Here is a 16,818-nt window from a genome sequence, read left to right on the forward strand (position 1 = left end):
AAACTTGATAACCTTGCTGCGAGTAACTCGGCTAGCAAACTCGAGAATCTTGACAGGTTTCTCCTCATATGTCAAATCACTATCCAACTGAATTGCTTCTATGGGCACTGTATCTCTCAGAGGAATATCGATTATCTCTGCATGGCACTTCTTCAACTGGGAAACGTGAAACACATCATGAAATCGTGAAAGTCCTTCGGTTAACTCCAACTTGTAGGCAACCTCTCCCATGCGTTCCAAAACACGGTACGGTCCTACAAATCTCAGGGCTAACTTTCCCTTGACTCCAAAACGTTTAACTCCTCACAGAGGTGACACTCGCAGATATGATCTATCTCCGATTTCATAGGCTACCTCCTTGCGTTTCGAGTCTGCGTAACTCTTCTGTCGGGACTAAGCTACCTTCAGTCTATCCCAAATCAGCTTAACCTTCTCTTCATACTCCTTAATCAAATCCAGTACAAACAACTGGCCGTCTCCAACTTCATCCCACATCAACGGTGTCCTGCACCTCCCTCCATACAGGGCTTCAAACGGTGCCATCTTCAAACTGGCCTGGTAGCTGCTGTTGTATGAGAACTCCACGTAGGGCAGGTTGTCATCCCAACTAGATCCATAATCTAGCGCACAAGCTCTCAACATGTCCTCCAGAATCTGATTGACTCTCTTAGTTTGTCCATCTGTCTACGGATGAAAAGTTGTACTAAACTCTAGCCTGGTACCCAAAGTCTGGTGCAACTGGTGCCAAAACTTTGAGGTAACCTATGTTCCTCTATCTGATAGGATGGTCCTCGGAACTCCATGCAGTTATACGATCCTGGTCATGTATATATTGGCCAACTTTTCACTGGTATAGGTGGTTTTCACTGGAATAAAGTGAGCCACTTTAGTTAGACGATCCACTACTACCCAGATAGAATCATATCCCGATCGGGTCCTCGGTAATTTGGTGATAAAACCCATGCCAAGTTTGTCCCACTTCCATTCGGGTACCGGCATAGGCTGCAGTAGTCCTGCTGGCTTCTAATGTTCTGCATTCACTCTCTGACATAAGTCACATACGGCTACATACTCGGCAATATCCTTCATCATTCCGGTCCACCAGAAACGCTCCTTCAAATCCAAATACATCTTAGTGTTTCCAGGGTGTATCGAGTATGGCGAGTCATGGGCTTCCTGAAGTATCAACTTCCTGATATCTGTATTGTTGGGCACATAAACACGGTCGTCAAACCACAAGGTGTCATGCTCGTCCTCACGAAAACCCTTGGCTTTTCCTTCACTCATATTCTCCTTTATTTCAATAATTTCTTTGTCATCCTTCTGAGCTTCTCTAATCTTTTCGAACAATGTTGACTGAACTTCCACGGTTGTAACAAAACCTCTAGGAACAATCTTCTTCTAACTCCTTTGGCAAACCTCCTGTTACTAGGGTATTGGCATAACTCTTCCGGCTCAAAGCGTCTGCTACAACATTGGCCTTTCCTGGATGATAGTGCAACTTCATATCATAATCCTTTATAAGCTCCAACCATCTCCTTTGCCTGAGATTCAACTCCTTCTGTGTGAAAATGTACTTCAAACTCTTGTGATCTATGTACACATCACAATGGTTCCCAATAAGAAAATTTCTCCAGGTTTTGAGTGCGTGCACTACGGCTGCTAACTCCAAATCATGCGTAGCATAATGTAACTCATGTGGTCGAAGTTGTTGTGAAGCATATGAAACAACTCTCCCGTCTTGCATAAGTACTCCTCCAAGTACTAAGCGTGAGGCGTCGCAATACACTTGGAAATCCTTGCATATATCTGGCATAATCAGCACTGGGGCTGTAGTCAAACGTTTCTTCAACTCCTAGAAACTTGCTTCACATTCCTCTGTCCAATGGAACTTGGTGTCCTTCTTCAGCAATGCCATCATGGGCTTCGCAATCTTGGAGAAATTCTCAATAAATCTCCGGTAGTATCCCGCGAGTCCAAGAAAACTGTGGATCTCTCCAACTGAGGTGGGTGCCAACCACTCGGTGACTGACTGAACCTTGGTAGGGTCCATTGCTATACCTTCTCCTGATATAACATGTCTAAGGAATCTAACTTCCTTCAACCAAAACTCACATTTGCTGAACTTGGCATATAACTGATGTTCCCTGAGCTTCTCGAGAACTAAACGCAAATGTCCCTTGTGTTCCTCTTCATTTTTTGAGTATATCAAGATATCATCAATGAACACCACAACAAACTTATCCAAGAACTCCATGAACACCTTGTTCATCATACTCATGAAGTAGGCAGGGGCGTTAGTCAGTCCAGAATGACATAACCGTATACTCATATAACCCGTACCTTGTGGTGAATGTTGTTTTTGGTATATCCTTTTCTCAAATCTTCAGCTGGTGATATCCTGATCGCAAATCAATCTTCGAAAACACTTTAGCTCCTTGCAGCTGGTCAAACAAATCATTGATCATCGGCAGTGGGTACTTGTTCTTGATCGTCACTTCATTCAATGCGCGATAATCAACAACCATTCTCAATGATCCATCCTTCTTCTCAACCAAGAGCACTGGTTCTCCCCATGGTGATGAACTTTGTCAGATGTAACCTTTCTCCAACAACTCCTTAATCTACTTCTTGATCTCTTCCAGATCATTTGCGGGCATCTGGTATGGTCTCTTCGATATTGGGCTGGTGCATGACATTCGCTCTATCAAAAATTCAATATCTCGGTCTGGCGGCATGCCCGATAACTCCTCTGGAAATACATCGGGGTAATGCTTCACTATCGACACTTCCTCTTGAACAACTCTTGAGAGAGAATTTTCCTGAGTCCTCCTAGGCGCATGCCTAGATACATACTTGATCCTTTTACCCTCCGGGGTGGTGAGTAGAATTGATCTACTAGCGCAGTCAATGTTTCCTCCATACTTCGATAACCAATCCATTCCTAGTATCACATCCAATCCTTGTGACTCCAAAATTATTAGGTGTGAGGGGAAAACATGGCTACCAATGGTTAAGGGTATCCGATCACACCATCGGCTGGCCATAGACTCTGCACCGGGTGAGCTCACTAGCAAGGGTGTCCTAAGGGCTAAGGTGGGTAACCTAAACTTGTCCACAAATCCCCTTGAAATGTATGAATGCGGTGCACCAGTATCAAAAAGAACGAGAGCGATAAATGACTTAACCAAAAATTTACCGATAACCGCATCTGGCTACTCTTCAATCTCCTCCATGTTCACGTGGTTCACTTGTCCCCTGTTGAAAGGGTTGGGATTCTTCCCAGCGCTTCCATTGCCATTTCCGTTCTTCAACTCTGGACAATCATTGGCGTAGTGCCCAGTCTTCCCTCACTTGAAACAGGTAACATGACTTTGATCCTTCTTAGCGGGTGTGGTGGGTTAAGAGCAGTTCTGGTTACTGCCTGCTCCATTCCCGTTTCCATTCTTGGGGCCGCTATGGTTATGCGAACTACCTCCATTGTGAGTGTGGCCTCCATGGTTATGGGCCAATCCTCCCGAGTTCGGGGTGAAACGAGGCTTCTGCTAAGCTCCAGAATTGTACTTTCCTTGTCCATACTTCCTCTTGCGGTTCTCAATCTGCTGCTGCTTCCCTTCAATCATAAGAGCCTTTTCTACCAGCTCCTGGTAGTTGTTAAATGTTGCCACCATCAACTGCATGCTCATCTCATCATTAAGCCCTTCCATAAACTTCTCTTGCTTCGCAGCATCTGTGGCCACATCATCAGGGGCATAACGAGATAGCTTACTAAACTCATGTACGTACTGAGCCACAGTATGATTTCCCTGGCGCAAGTTGCGAAACTCACGCTTCTTCATGCACATAGCTCCAGTTGAGACATGGGCGGTGCGGAAAGCTTGCTGAAACTGCTCCCAGATAACATTGGCTATGGGAAAAGTGACTGTGTAATTCTACCACCATGCGGCTGCTGGTGCATCCAATTGGTGTGCGGCAAAATGCACCTTCTCAGCATCTGTGCAACTGACAGTGGTTAACTCCCTTCCAATCCAACGTAGCCAATCATTGACAACTATGAGATCGGTGCTACTGGAAAACACCGGTGGCTGAAGCCTCAGAAAACGGACTAAGTTGTCAATTGGAGGTGCTGGCGGTGGGTTGTTGTTATTGTTGTTGTTGTTGCCCTGATTCTGAACTAGTAACTGCATCAGTGTATTCTACCGCTGGATCAACTAGGTGAGCTCCGGTGGGAAAACAAATCCAGGGTCACGTCTCGAAGGCATCTGATGGGTTTTAGAGGGGAGAGATTAGAAAAGAATGAGATCTAAGGAGAAAGCACTACCCATATGCACATGAGACAAACACAATCATATCATATCACTCAATCAATCAAGCAAGGGCATACAATCGATCTAACTATCATTACAGTGCTGGGACTATTCTATATACATGGGGAAATACTACTAATCATACGGTGGTCTACTAGAAATTTTGATCAGTGGAAGACTCCATTATATCTGCTCCATCTTCGTCTTCATAATCATCGGGGTCGGAGTCGGTGTCATCGATGATGATGTAGTCTTCAGAATGAATCTCATTGGGTTTGTCGTCTTCTCCTCCTGGCGCGGGTTCTCCCATGAAAACTCCTAGCTTCCTTATCATGTCGTCATTCCTCTCCACAAGTATCATCATTTCCTCTTCATATCCATCGTGTGTAGACTTAAGCTCCTCTTCTAGCTCTGTGATCCTGGTCATCGCCTTCTTAAAATCTATCATGCTTGCACACATCTGGTTCTCCTAGCGACGAATATTATGGTTAACTCCTGGTGTTGATCATCTCCCATTGCTCACCTCAGCGCCCATATATCTGGTAGATAGTGTCCTTAAGCTCCTTGTGGTAAACTTCGCCAATGCGTCCTATGGTGATGTGGGCTGCCATGCTTTTGCCTAGACTCCATGTTGGTGCGTCAAAGGAAAACTCTATGGGTTTAGTGACTGGTGTGAACGTCCTTCTTGGGATTTGAACTCGAACCAACCAACGCTCCTCTTCAGGTAAAGTGGCGGTGTAGGTCCTGGTGAAGCTTGGTATTCCGATGTTCAGGTACCTAGTGCCTTCCTTCAAATGTTGTCCAAACAGGGTGTCTTCATCCGGCTGGGTAAACTTGTTCCTTGAGTCCGCCATCCTAAAGAGTAGAAAATGGAGAGGAGTCAGATATGAGTAGAGAAGAGTGACCTATGGCTCATCTTAGTGGTCGTGTCCTACATTCAGCGTGTGCTCTGATACCATCTTGTAGCGACCCAACCTCAGACGGTCAAGTCTCTGTGTTTAGTGTCATCCCTGGATCGGTAATGCTGACACACACAGTACTCGAAGGATTTATAACAGAGTAGCAATCACACACTTATTACAATACATATGGCTTAAGGCCATCTAAAAACGATAACAGTGGACAGCTTGGAAGAAAAAGTGAGTCAATCAACTCCAATGGCATAGCTGAGTGCATGACAAACGACCTACGGCATCTTACTCCTCGTTTGAAGAGTCTACAACATGATACGTTGCATCCTGAAAACGGGTCAGCACATGGAATATGCTGGCATAGTAACACAGTAGAGCAATGAATAGGTAAAGTCTATCACTACATGCATATTTGGATGGTGGAGGCTCTATGGTTATAATGTTTAGCGAAAAGCCAATTTTCCCTACGACAAAGGAATATATTTTATTTAACTATCATAGTAGTTGAAACATTGAGAAAGGTTAGCCTTGCGCTAGAACTGAGACCACTTCCAAGACAGTTCAAGAAAGGTTAGCCTTGCGCTGGAACTGCTGCGCAAGCTGTTGAGCAAGGTTGTGAGACCGGCCTAGCATGTCGGTCATAGCTTCCAGGTGTAGCTGTTTAGCAATGCGGTTCTCATTGGTGTTCTCCGCAATCTTTCTTGGAGATAGGACTTCAAGTCGAAGTTGAGTTGCAGAATGCCTTTCTGCTAGAGCTTGGGACTTAAGAAGTCGAACTGATTTAGACAGCGAATTCTGCGAGCTTGTCTGACTGCTAGTCTCAAGTAACTTGAACACTACATCAAGACAAGACTTTGGGGTTCTCTCGCTATCTCTAATATGTTTTGCCTTCTTTGCTGCAGTATATGTTGGGTTTGTGTCACATCCTTCAGTAGACTTGTGCATGCCATCAGGCACATCACCCTGAAACAAGCAGAGAGATGATAGGTTTTGCACATGTATAAACAAAGATGATGATTGTGCTGTCAATTCCATCCAATTTCAAATTAGAAAATAAAGAGTAAGTTCAAAATATCAGTAGCATAATTTGTCATTGTTCATAATGCGGGGAGCTTCACCACACTACTGGATTACCATGTCAACATAACAAGCATAGATGAAGGGTAAAGACAACCATTGTATCTATTTTGGTTAATGTGCATGGCATGTTGTTCATATCATCAGCCACATCAGTAAGACAAAATAGGAGATGACAAGGTGCAAACGTTGGCTGCTTCACCACACACTGGATTATAGATCCACAAAAACAAGCATACATATAGGGAGTATTGAGTAATGTGCATGGTATGAATAAGGAATTTGGTTTTACAAGTAAAACTTGGAACTTAAGGTTGTTGCGAACATGCATTTTGATAGAAATAGCAAACTAAACAGTAGTAAATGATAGGGAGTATGAGGAAATTAAACAGCAGTTGTGGATAAAGGCTTTGGAAGGACTAACTTACATTGACAGTTAACACCGGCCTTATAATGCCCTTCTCCATGTCAAGGGAAGGATAACTCAAGAATTTCAGCACAAAATCTTCTTCATAAGCATTGTGTGTACTCTACATTTTGTAGAGAGTAATTATAGATATGATAATACTGGAAGGGATAGAGGATAATGAAGATAAGATGCAGATTGATGCTACATAATCAACTACCAATCCTTGGAAGTACAAGTGTTACAGGACAAAATGTACTGACAAGAGCAATGGGCTACACTTCTACAATGACATTGTCTATGTATTCAACTTTTTGGTAAGATTAAATATAGATCTGATATTTTTTAGTAAATGGTGGGCGAGGGAGATAAGATGTAGAATGCTACACAATGAACCAATCTCTCTTCCCATAATACAAGAGTGTTTTGAACACTGGTGTACTATACAAAACATTCTTATATTATGGGACGAAGGGAGTAGCTGTTAATGTAAGTACAATGATAGACGACGTTCAGTCCTTACAAGAGGACTGCAGAGCTAAACCTCTTCAAAAGCATTGGGTTGATTCTAAATTTATGTAAGAGTCCATACGGATCTTATAATGTCCACCAAATGGATGATAACGAGGCTAACATGCGCAGTGATGGTACATAATCAAACAACTATTAAAGTAAGTATTGTCATACAGGGAAAGAGGTACTCACAAGAGCAATGCAGTGTGCAGTATAGTTGCGAGATTCTGTGGTCCCTTGAGAATGAATGTTCTTCTACTAACAGTTTTCGTACAAGTGAGACATTAAGGCAAATGCAGAAATGTAGTTCAAATTGTGATGTGATATCATAGACAGTACCTAACGCTACAGATGAGACCAATGTGTAACAAGATTATTCTAGTCACTGTCTGATAAATGTAGCACCGGAGACTTTACATAAATTTAGTTTAGAGGCTTGCCATCAAAGTGCGCTTGCCTCAGGTAGGAACGATACTTCATCAATGAGTGCTTGAAAAGTGCAACCAACCCTTGCTTATATTGACAATACAGTTTGTTCCTCGCCTATTTAAAAGAATGAAATCTTGTATCTTCTATCAGCAGAAACATATACGTAATTACCATGAATAACATTAGTACATTACTTACGCGTAAGTTGCGGACGAAGACTGGAAATTGTTCTATGTCTGCATAATCTTTCCATGAAGGAAAGATGCACATAAAGTTCCGGACAACAATATAAGCTTCATCTTCTAAAGTGGGAAGAAATGGAACAGGGGTCCTATTTGCAGCAATTGGGGCTCTCTCTGGTTCGAAAAGGGATTTGGCAACTAGATTTGGTGTAACCTTTGCTGGAATGGGGGTTTTGCATCGTAGAGCTGGTGGTATGTCAACTGGCATCATCATACTATTTGCTGCAGTTGTGGTTTGCTGAGTTGGGGCATTAGAAATGACCAGTGTAGTAGGCTTAGAGTCAGCTAGAGTTGGGGTGTTTTGTGGGTCAGGTGATATTGCAACTACACCTAATGGGCTATTTGATTTATTAGGTGTCACTACCTTTTCCAAATACTTTGCTCGTGCTCCTCCGCGATCCAATCACCCTCTTCCTTTTGAATGTCTGATACACAAGAACAACATTTGAATGGATAAATATGGTATGATGACAGATGGAATATGTAATGGAAATGGATAGGAAGGGCGTATTCACATACACGATCTGTAAACTAAGCTAATGGCAGTGCACAAAAGTAGAAACAATGCAATGCATCAGTTGCAAGATATGTGCGACCAATATAACCTTGGAAAGTTAGAGCAAGCACCTTGATGGGTGAATAAGATATGGCATCTGCCTCTGACTCCTCTACTAGGGAGCTACATTGACTTAGGTCTCCCTCTAGCTCAGAATCACTGTTAGGATCATATTCTGAGAATGAATCTGTAGGTGGAGAGTGTTTGGATTACATTGCATCCAGACTTGATTTCAGTCCCTTAATGCCAAGTTTGACAGGCATGGCATTCTTCTTCTTTATTGTTTTCATGCACGCAAGCTCATAATCATTATGAAGCCGTTCAGAATCTGAGATTCATGAAAACATAAAAGTAGTCAGATTATCTATGGAATGCATTGTGGATTCAACTCGAAGAGTGTCTCCCTATAAACCCCTGCATATGCAAAGTTCACCCCCAACCATGCTGACCAGACCACACATAGAAATACAAACCTCTTATGTCTCTATAACAGGCAGAAACACATTTCAAAACTGAAGTAGGAACATTAGAATCATATCAAATTCGTATTTGAACAAATAAACTACGGAACTATCAGTGGCATAATGTTTAGCTTCAAGGGTGGAGTGCTGGTAGTGCGACACAAAGCAAGTAGGCAGATTCTATTCCATGTAAAAGATCGTAGTCTATGTAAAAGCTAGAAATGACACTTTCTTTCTATACAATGCAGTGCTCATTGCCCACACAAGATGGAAGAGCTCACACAGAGAAATACTATTCACTCATGTCTACGGTTCCAGTATTTTGTAACAGGGTGGTCCACCCTAAAAGAATATTGACAACAAATATGACAAGGCAAGCATATATGTAGTGAATCAATCATTTACTTGTGAGCTTACTAGGACAGGTATGCAGAATTGTAACTGTAGTAAGAGACCGTCCAAAATCTGAATGAAGAAGTTTGTCTAGAACTTATTGTTTGCAACTAATCGATGTGAATAATTGGATATCATATCGAATGAGTAAGAAAGACAAGTAAAATTGTCAGCAAACTTGGCCTGAAGTAGTAATCTGGGTCAATGTCACTACGACCAACAATCCAAAATGACTAGTGTCTGTTCCTAGGGCCGGAATTTTGAAACCCTCTAAACTTTACAGGTACTAAAGATTACTGAAATACATCTGAACCATTAAGTGTAGGTAGCACTCAGCACACAACAAACCCTAATGACAGTCCTGCCTAATGAGTAATGAATCAATTAGAAAATGGGTGATGAGGAGTGGCTGCTGAGTGTTGAGGACGTATCTTAGGATAAATCGGGTTGTGTTGGGGATATGACTACCAGGTATGACCCGCCCAGGAGGGGCCGGGTTAACCACAATGGCGGGCTACGTAAATGAACCCCAAAGAGTAAACAAGGTGACGGTTTACAATAAGTCTTATAATAGGCCCAAGCCGAGAGGCGGCTTATGGCCCGTAAGTATAAACCGCCATGTATGAATAGACTTCTAATGCGAGGCATGTAAGAGATGTCACCGAGCCAGACACGTTGTATGAGCCGGCTGGGACTCTGTAGGCCACACGGCGTCAACCTGTGTATATAAGGGGACGACCCGGTGGCGGCTTAGGGCAAGAAACAACAGATCAAGAGCCAAGCTACTATTTGCTCCTTGGTCATCGAACCCTAGCAATACCACATCAACTGGACTAGGCTTTACCTTCACCGCAAGGGGCCGAACCAGTATAAACCTCTCGTGTCCTTTGTCCCGATTAACCCCTTTAAGCTTCCTAGTTGCGATGGCTCCACGACTAAGTCCTTTCACTAGGACATCTGCCGTGACAATTCCACGACAGTTGGTGCCCACCGTGGGGCCAGCACATGGTGGATTTGAGTTCTTGAAGGGCAACTTCGAAGGGCTCAAAGGATACGCTGTAGGTCGGTTGACCAAGAGTCGTCGCGACAAGCTCTACATCGACAACGCAGGTTGGGGCCCCGACGCTGGCTCAATTGAGTATGGGTACTGGGTCCCCTTCGGTGGAATCCACGTCTTCATCGGCCGGATCGGCGAGCCGGGCCCTGAGCCGGACATCTTCACCGACCTCATCGAGACGGCTCAGCGTGCGAGACCCGCCCGGATTCAGCCCGCCGTGAGGCGTGCCTTCGTGGGTTGCATCCATGGAGGGGAGCTTTCTGAAGGATCGGTGGATGGTGGTGAGACGGCCATCTACTCTGACGGTGAGTCGTCCACAGGTGAGACGGATTCATTGTATCAACTACAAGATTGAGGGCTTAGGGGCTGTTCCGATGGCAGCAGTATTCCGGACCCCTTTGAGCCGCCGAATAGAGCGGGGATCATCATGACTGGCACGCAGCCTGCTCAAAACTCTACGGCTGCGGCAGCAATAACCATCAGGTCAGCAGCGGCCGGATAAGGAGGCCCCGCGCGCCCACCGGCTCAGGTGCTGATGGAGCTCATGGATAGGATGACGGCGCTGTTGACTACTGTAGTTGAACCGATGGATCAGGCTCAGCATGATGCAGAGGTGGCACGGTTACGTGAGGAGGTAGCACAAGCTAAGGAAAACTTGGCGGCGGAGGACGTCAGGTTGGCTGCAGAGCTGGCGGCTTTGGATGCTCGGGCTCAACAACTTCAATCAGAGGCTTTTCGGCTCACGATGGATCTGAACGCATCAAACGAGGTCTTGAGGAGAAGGCACCGGAAGACTCAATCACGTCTGCCTCTGACTTACGATCCTAGGAACCTCTTCCACACACCCCGTGCCCGTCCTAGTAACCCGCTGGAGGCAAACCGGATTGCAACACCCGGGGCTGGGGCGCCGGTTCAACCGCGGGCTATGGAACCCCCTCATGTGAATATTGCTCCACCTAATTATACACCAACACCACCGGGTCTTTTTCTAACCCTTTGGAGAATCTGATCGCTGCATTAGCACATTTGGTAGCTCTCCCGATGAAGGGCGACTCTCTGACGACAATCGAAACATGGAGGGTCAGAGAACTTCTTCAGACGGCTCTGGCACAGCAGGAGGCATACTATTATAGTCGAGACAGGGTTCTTTCAACCCCTCGCCCAAGCCGAAGCCCGAGCTATAGCAGGCATATGGATTCAGCAGCCGTGTCAAGCAACGCCCAACGCCGTAACCAGCCACGCATGCATGACCCGACACGTGATGGAGCTCTTAACTTGGTTGACGAGAATAGGATCTGCCAAGAGGCTGAGCGGGAGGTTCAACAGGTAGCTGAGCAGGTAGCTCACCAAGCTTTTTCGGTTTATTCGACGACCTGTGTTGAAGCAGATGTGGCAACAAGGACAGGAGGTATCCCTTGCTTGGTGCCAGCTCTATGTAATGAGCGTTTGTCAAAGGATTTCAAGGGGCCTCAGAAGGTGCCTAATTACACAGCCGACTTACAGCCCGGGGCATGGATTGAAAGTTATGAGATGGCCATGGAATTGCTGGAGGTCACTGACGCAGCAATGGCTAAGTACTTCACTATGATGCTGGATGGAACGGCCCGCACTTGGTTAAAGGGGCGGCCCCCTAATTCCATCGGTTCCTAGGCCGAGTTAAAGGCCTGGTATGCAAAATTCATGGCACGGGCGTGTTATGTTTATCTACAGCTCAAGCTGCCGGGTTATAAAGGTACTATCACAGTACATGGAAGTCGGAAGATAGCCTTAGAGTGTGAGGAAGGCGATGTTGCTTACGCGGAATCTATTTGCGCAACGGAGGAGTTAAAGTTCTACAAAGACAATGTTGACCCGGCAGACATGACATCTTTGAAGAAGCCAACTACGGAACATGAGTTGGCGCCGAAGTTTAAGTCAGCTGACGATACAAAGATGATTGATTTTGTGCCTAGCGACTCATCCAAACAATTTATTATCAGTGCTAATTTGGATCCCAAATAGGAAGGTGCGCTCATCGAGTTCATTCGTGAGAATCGGGACATCTTTGCATGGAAGCCGGGTGTACCGAGAGAACTCGCTGACTACACTCTCAATATTGATCCAAAGTTTAAGCCGGTCAGGAAGATTCTTCGGCGGTTCAACGAGGAAAGGCGCAAGGCTATTGGAGAAGAGGTGGCTCGGCTTATGGCAGTCGAGTTCATTATTGAAGTCTTTCATCCAGAGTGGTTGGCTAACCCGGTGCTCGTGCTTAAAAAGAACGGCACCTGGCGTATGTGTTTGGATTACACGGACTTAAACAAAGCTTGCCCGTCGATCCTTTTGCTCTCCCTCGTATTGATCAAATCATTGATGCTACGGCAGGTTGTGAGCGTTTGAGATTTTTGGATGCTTATTCTAGATACCATCACATCAAGATGGCGGTTAAGGACCAGGAGAAGACAACTTTCATTACTCCATTTGGAGCCTTTTGCTATGTGTCCATGCCTTTTGGGCTTAAGAGTGCCCAGGCGACTTATCAGCGGTGTGTGAAGAACTGTCTTCACAATCAGATTGGGCGTAATGTTCATTCTTATGTGGACGATATAATGGTGAAATCCAGAGAGAAGGAAACCTTGATAGATGATCTGAAGGAAACCTTTGATAACCTCCGGGTCTACAAGATGATGCTTAACCCGGCCAAGTGCATTTTTGGAGTACCGGCAGACAAGCTTTTGGGTTTTTTGGTGTCTAACAGAGGCATTGAGGCTAACCCAGAGAAAATCAAGGCGATTAAGTCTTTGGCTAAGCCGGCGTGCATCAATGACGTTTAGTGGCTGGCGGGTCGTGTTGCAGCTTTAAGCCGGTCCATAAGCCGGTTAGGTGAGAAGGCTATGCCGTTATATCAAATGATGAAGAAGATGGATGATTTTGTCTGGAGTGATGCTGCTAACTCTGCCTTTGAAGATATGAAAAGATAGCTCGCTGAGCGCTGGTTCTTGCTGCTCCTGTTGATAAGGAGCCACTATTGTTATATGTGGCTGCTAACACACGTGCTTCCAGTGTGGCCATTGTTGTAGAGCGCAAAGAGGCTGGCAAGGAATATCCGGTTCAACGGCCAGTTTACTATGTCAGTGAGGTGCTCATTGAGTCCAAACAGAGATATCCACATTGGCAGGAACTTCTTTATGGGGTGTTCATGGCGAGCCGGAAGCTTAAGCGTTACTTTCAGGGTCATCCTATCACTGTGGTTAGCACTGCTCCTTTAGGAGACACTGTTCAAAATAGAGAAGCCGCAGGATGAGTCGCCAAGTGGGCCATTGAACTTGGTTCTCATGGTTTAAAGTATGTGCCATCTACTGCCATCAAATCTCAAGCACTGGTGGACTTCATTAACGATTGGACGGAGTTGCAGATACCTGAAGAGAAGCCAGACAACACATATTGGACGATTCATTTTGATGGGTCCAGACAGTTGGAAGGCTCGGGGGCTGGAGTTGTTTTAACTTCCCCTTGAGGTGACAAATTTTGTTATGTGTTGCAGTTGATGTTTCCTTTTACTAACAACACAGCTGAGTATGAGGCCTTACTCCATGGTCTTCGAATGGCTAAAGAAATGAGTTTAAGCTGGGTAAGGTGCCTTGGCGACTCAGATTTGGTGGCTCAGCAAGTATCAGGCAAGTGGGACTCCAAGGATCCTCTCATGGCGGCCTATCGCTGTGAGGTTGATGTTGTTGCAAGACACTTCAAGGGTTATCGTGTGGAGCACATTGATCGCAGAAATAACGAAGCAGCCAATGCTTTAAGCCGGTTGGGATCTCAGCGTAAGCCAGTGCTGCCTAACACCTTTTTAGATGTTTTGCATAAACCTTCTATCAAGTTGCCTACAGAGGAAGACTTGGCTGTTCCAGACCCGGAAGCACAATTGGTGGCGACTCTTCATGTCATTCCAGATTGGACAGTGTCGTATTTGGCTTATATGACCCGGGGGGAGTTGCCGGAGGATGAGACCTTCGCTAGACAGATAACCTGGCGGTCTAAGTCAATGACAATTTCCAATGGTGAGTTGTATCATCACAGTGTCACCGGAGCATTTCAACATTGTGTCTCTCCTAAAGAAGGTCAAGAAATTCTCCGTGAGATCCATGAAGGAGATTGTGGACATCATGTCGGTTCAAAGTCTCTTGTGGCCAAAGCTTTCAGTCATGGTTTTTACTGGCTAACGGCTCATGCCGATGTGGAGGATCTGGTCAGTAGGTGTGATGGGTGTCAAAAATATGCACGACTGGCGCACGTGTCGGCTCAGGGAATACAGATGATTCCAATTACTTGGCCGTTTGTAGTCTGGGGGCTTGATATGGTTGGACCTTTCAAAAGATCCAAAGATAAAAAGACGCATCTTTTGGTGGCAGTGGACAAATTCACAAAGTGGGTTAAGGCAGAGCCGGTTAGTAAGTGTGATGCGGCCACGACGGTTCAATTCATGAAGAAAGTGATCTTTCGTTTTGGCTTTCCACACAGCATTATCACCGACAAAGGTACTAACTTGTCTCAAGGAGCTATGGAAGAATTCTGTCAACGGGAACATATCCGGCTTGATGTTTCATCAGTAGCTCACCCCCAATCGAATGGTCAAGCTGAAAGAGCCAATCAGGAAATCTTGAAAGGTCAAAAACCCCGACTTATGGTCCCTTTACAACAGACGCCGGGATGTTGGGTGGAAGAGTTACCCTCTGTGATATGGAGCATCAATAATACCCCTAACAGGTCTACGGGTTATACGCCTTTCTTCATGGTCTATGGAGCAGAGGCAGTCCTGCCAAGTGACATCCATCATGACTCGCCCTGAGTGGCGGCTTACGTTGAAGCTGATAATGAACAAGCCCGTCAGGATGCACTTGACTTATTGGATGAAGAGCGTGACTTAGTGATAGCCCGCTCAGCGATTTACCAACAAGACTTACGTCGTTACCACAGTCGCCGGGTTAGGTCAAGAACCTTTCAAGAAGGTGACCTGGTGCTCCGGCTCATCCAGGATCAGTCTGATGCGCACAAGCTATCCCCACCTTGGGAAGGACCCTTTGTGGTCAGCAAGAACTTGAATAACGGGTCATACTACCTTATCGATGTTCGAGAGCACAAACACTCACGTAAGTCGGAGAAAGAGACCCGCCGACCATAGCATATTTCTCATCTTCGGCCTTACTACACTTGAGCCACCGGCACTCATAATGTACATACTTTGACGTTGTATATATTATGATAAGTAATAAAGCAGGACCTCTATCCTTTTCATCCTTAATGGTCACATGTCTTTGTTATTTTAAGTATAAAACGACCAATTGGGGGCTGATCGTATTCGAATTTAGCTTAACCCTCTTGGTCCGGCTCATGATCGTATTCGAATCTAGCCGTTAAATCTCATGATCACTAGGGGGCTTCCTGTTCAAACATAGGTCGTATTCGAACCAAAGAGAACATAGCTGTCGTTACCCTCTTGATCGGCGCAAAGCCAAACTCACTAGGGGGCTTCTTGATCGTATCCGAATCATAGCTTAACCCCTTTTGGGTCCGACTCGGATCGTATTCGAATCAAGGTCGTTAAAAACCTCTCAAGGTCATTTGGGGGCTTCTTGTTCAAACATAGGCCATATTCGAACCAAAACATAGTTGTCGGTACCCTCTTGATTGGCGCAACACCACAACCACTGGGGGCTACATGATCGTATTCGAATCCTAGCTTAACCCCTTTGGTCCGGTTTACTGATTGTATTCAAACCAGAAGCCTCCCAATTTTTCTTGGTATTTAACTTACATTGTTTGAAAGACAATCTTTTGTTCTTTCGGTTTTTTGTTATCTAAAGCTAACTGTAAGTATGGTTTCAATTTAAACCGGCTTGGTTTTTCACAATGAATTGCCAAGTGTATAACAGTCATCATACATACGGAAGTATTGGCTTTTAAAGATTGGGTTATCACCCTTACTGTTCGGGTTACATAAGCCGACAGTCCAGATTCAAGATCACAGGTATGATATTGTCGTTAAAATTCATAACAGACTTATCTGTGTTTTCTTCAATCAAAGACTTTCTGGCCTTATTTATCATTTCATCTAGCCTTGATTATACATTTATGTTAATTTCCATATGTATGTACTAGGAGTTTTGACCCGTCCAGTGACAAACCGCCAGGACAGTTTTTCATCTTTTACATACAGGAATAGATTCAAATGCTATAGATATGATAAACGATGTAAAGCATATATTGACATGACGGATAAAAGTGTCGTACGCAGTACGATATGCACGATGGCATAGGCAGATCATGAAGTTTTAAGCTAGCCTATTACAAGGCGTTTGGAGCCCAAAAGGGTAATACTGTTTTTCTCCTGAACAGATGCTAGACTAAAGCCGGTTCATTAAATCTTGGCCGGATTATTTGGATGGTTACGACTCCTCCCTCACCGGTTCATCTTCCTCTGCCGTTTGAA

The sequence above is a fragment of the Triticum aestivum genome, chromosome 6A, assembly GCF_018294505.1.
Source record: "Triticum aestivum cultivar Chinese Spring chromosome 6A, IWGSC CS RefSeq v2.1, whole genome shotgun sequence".
Lineage (NCBI taxonomy): Eukaryota > Viridiplantae > Streptophyta > Magnoliopsida > Poales > Poaceae > Triticum > Triticum aestivum.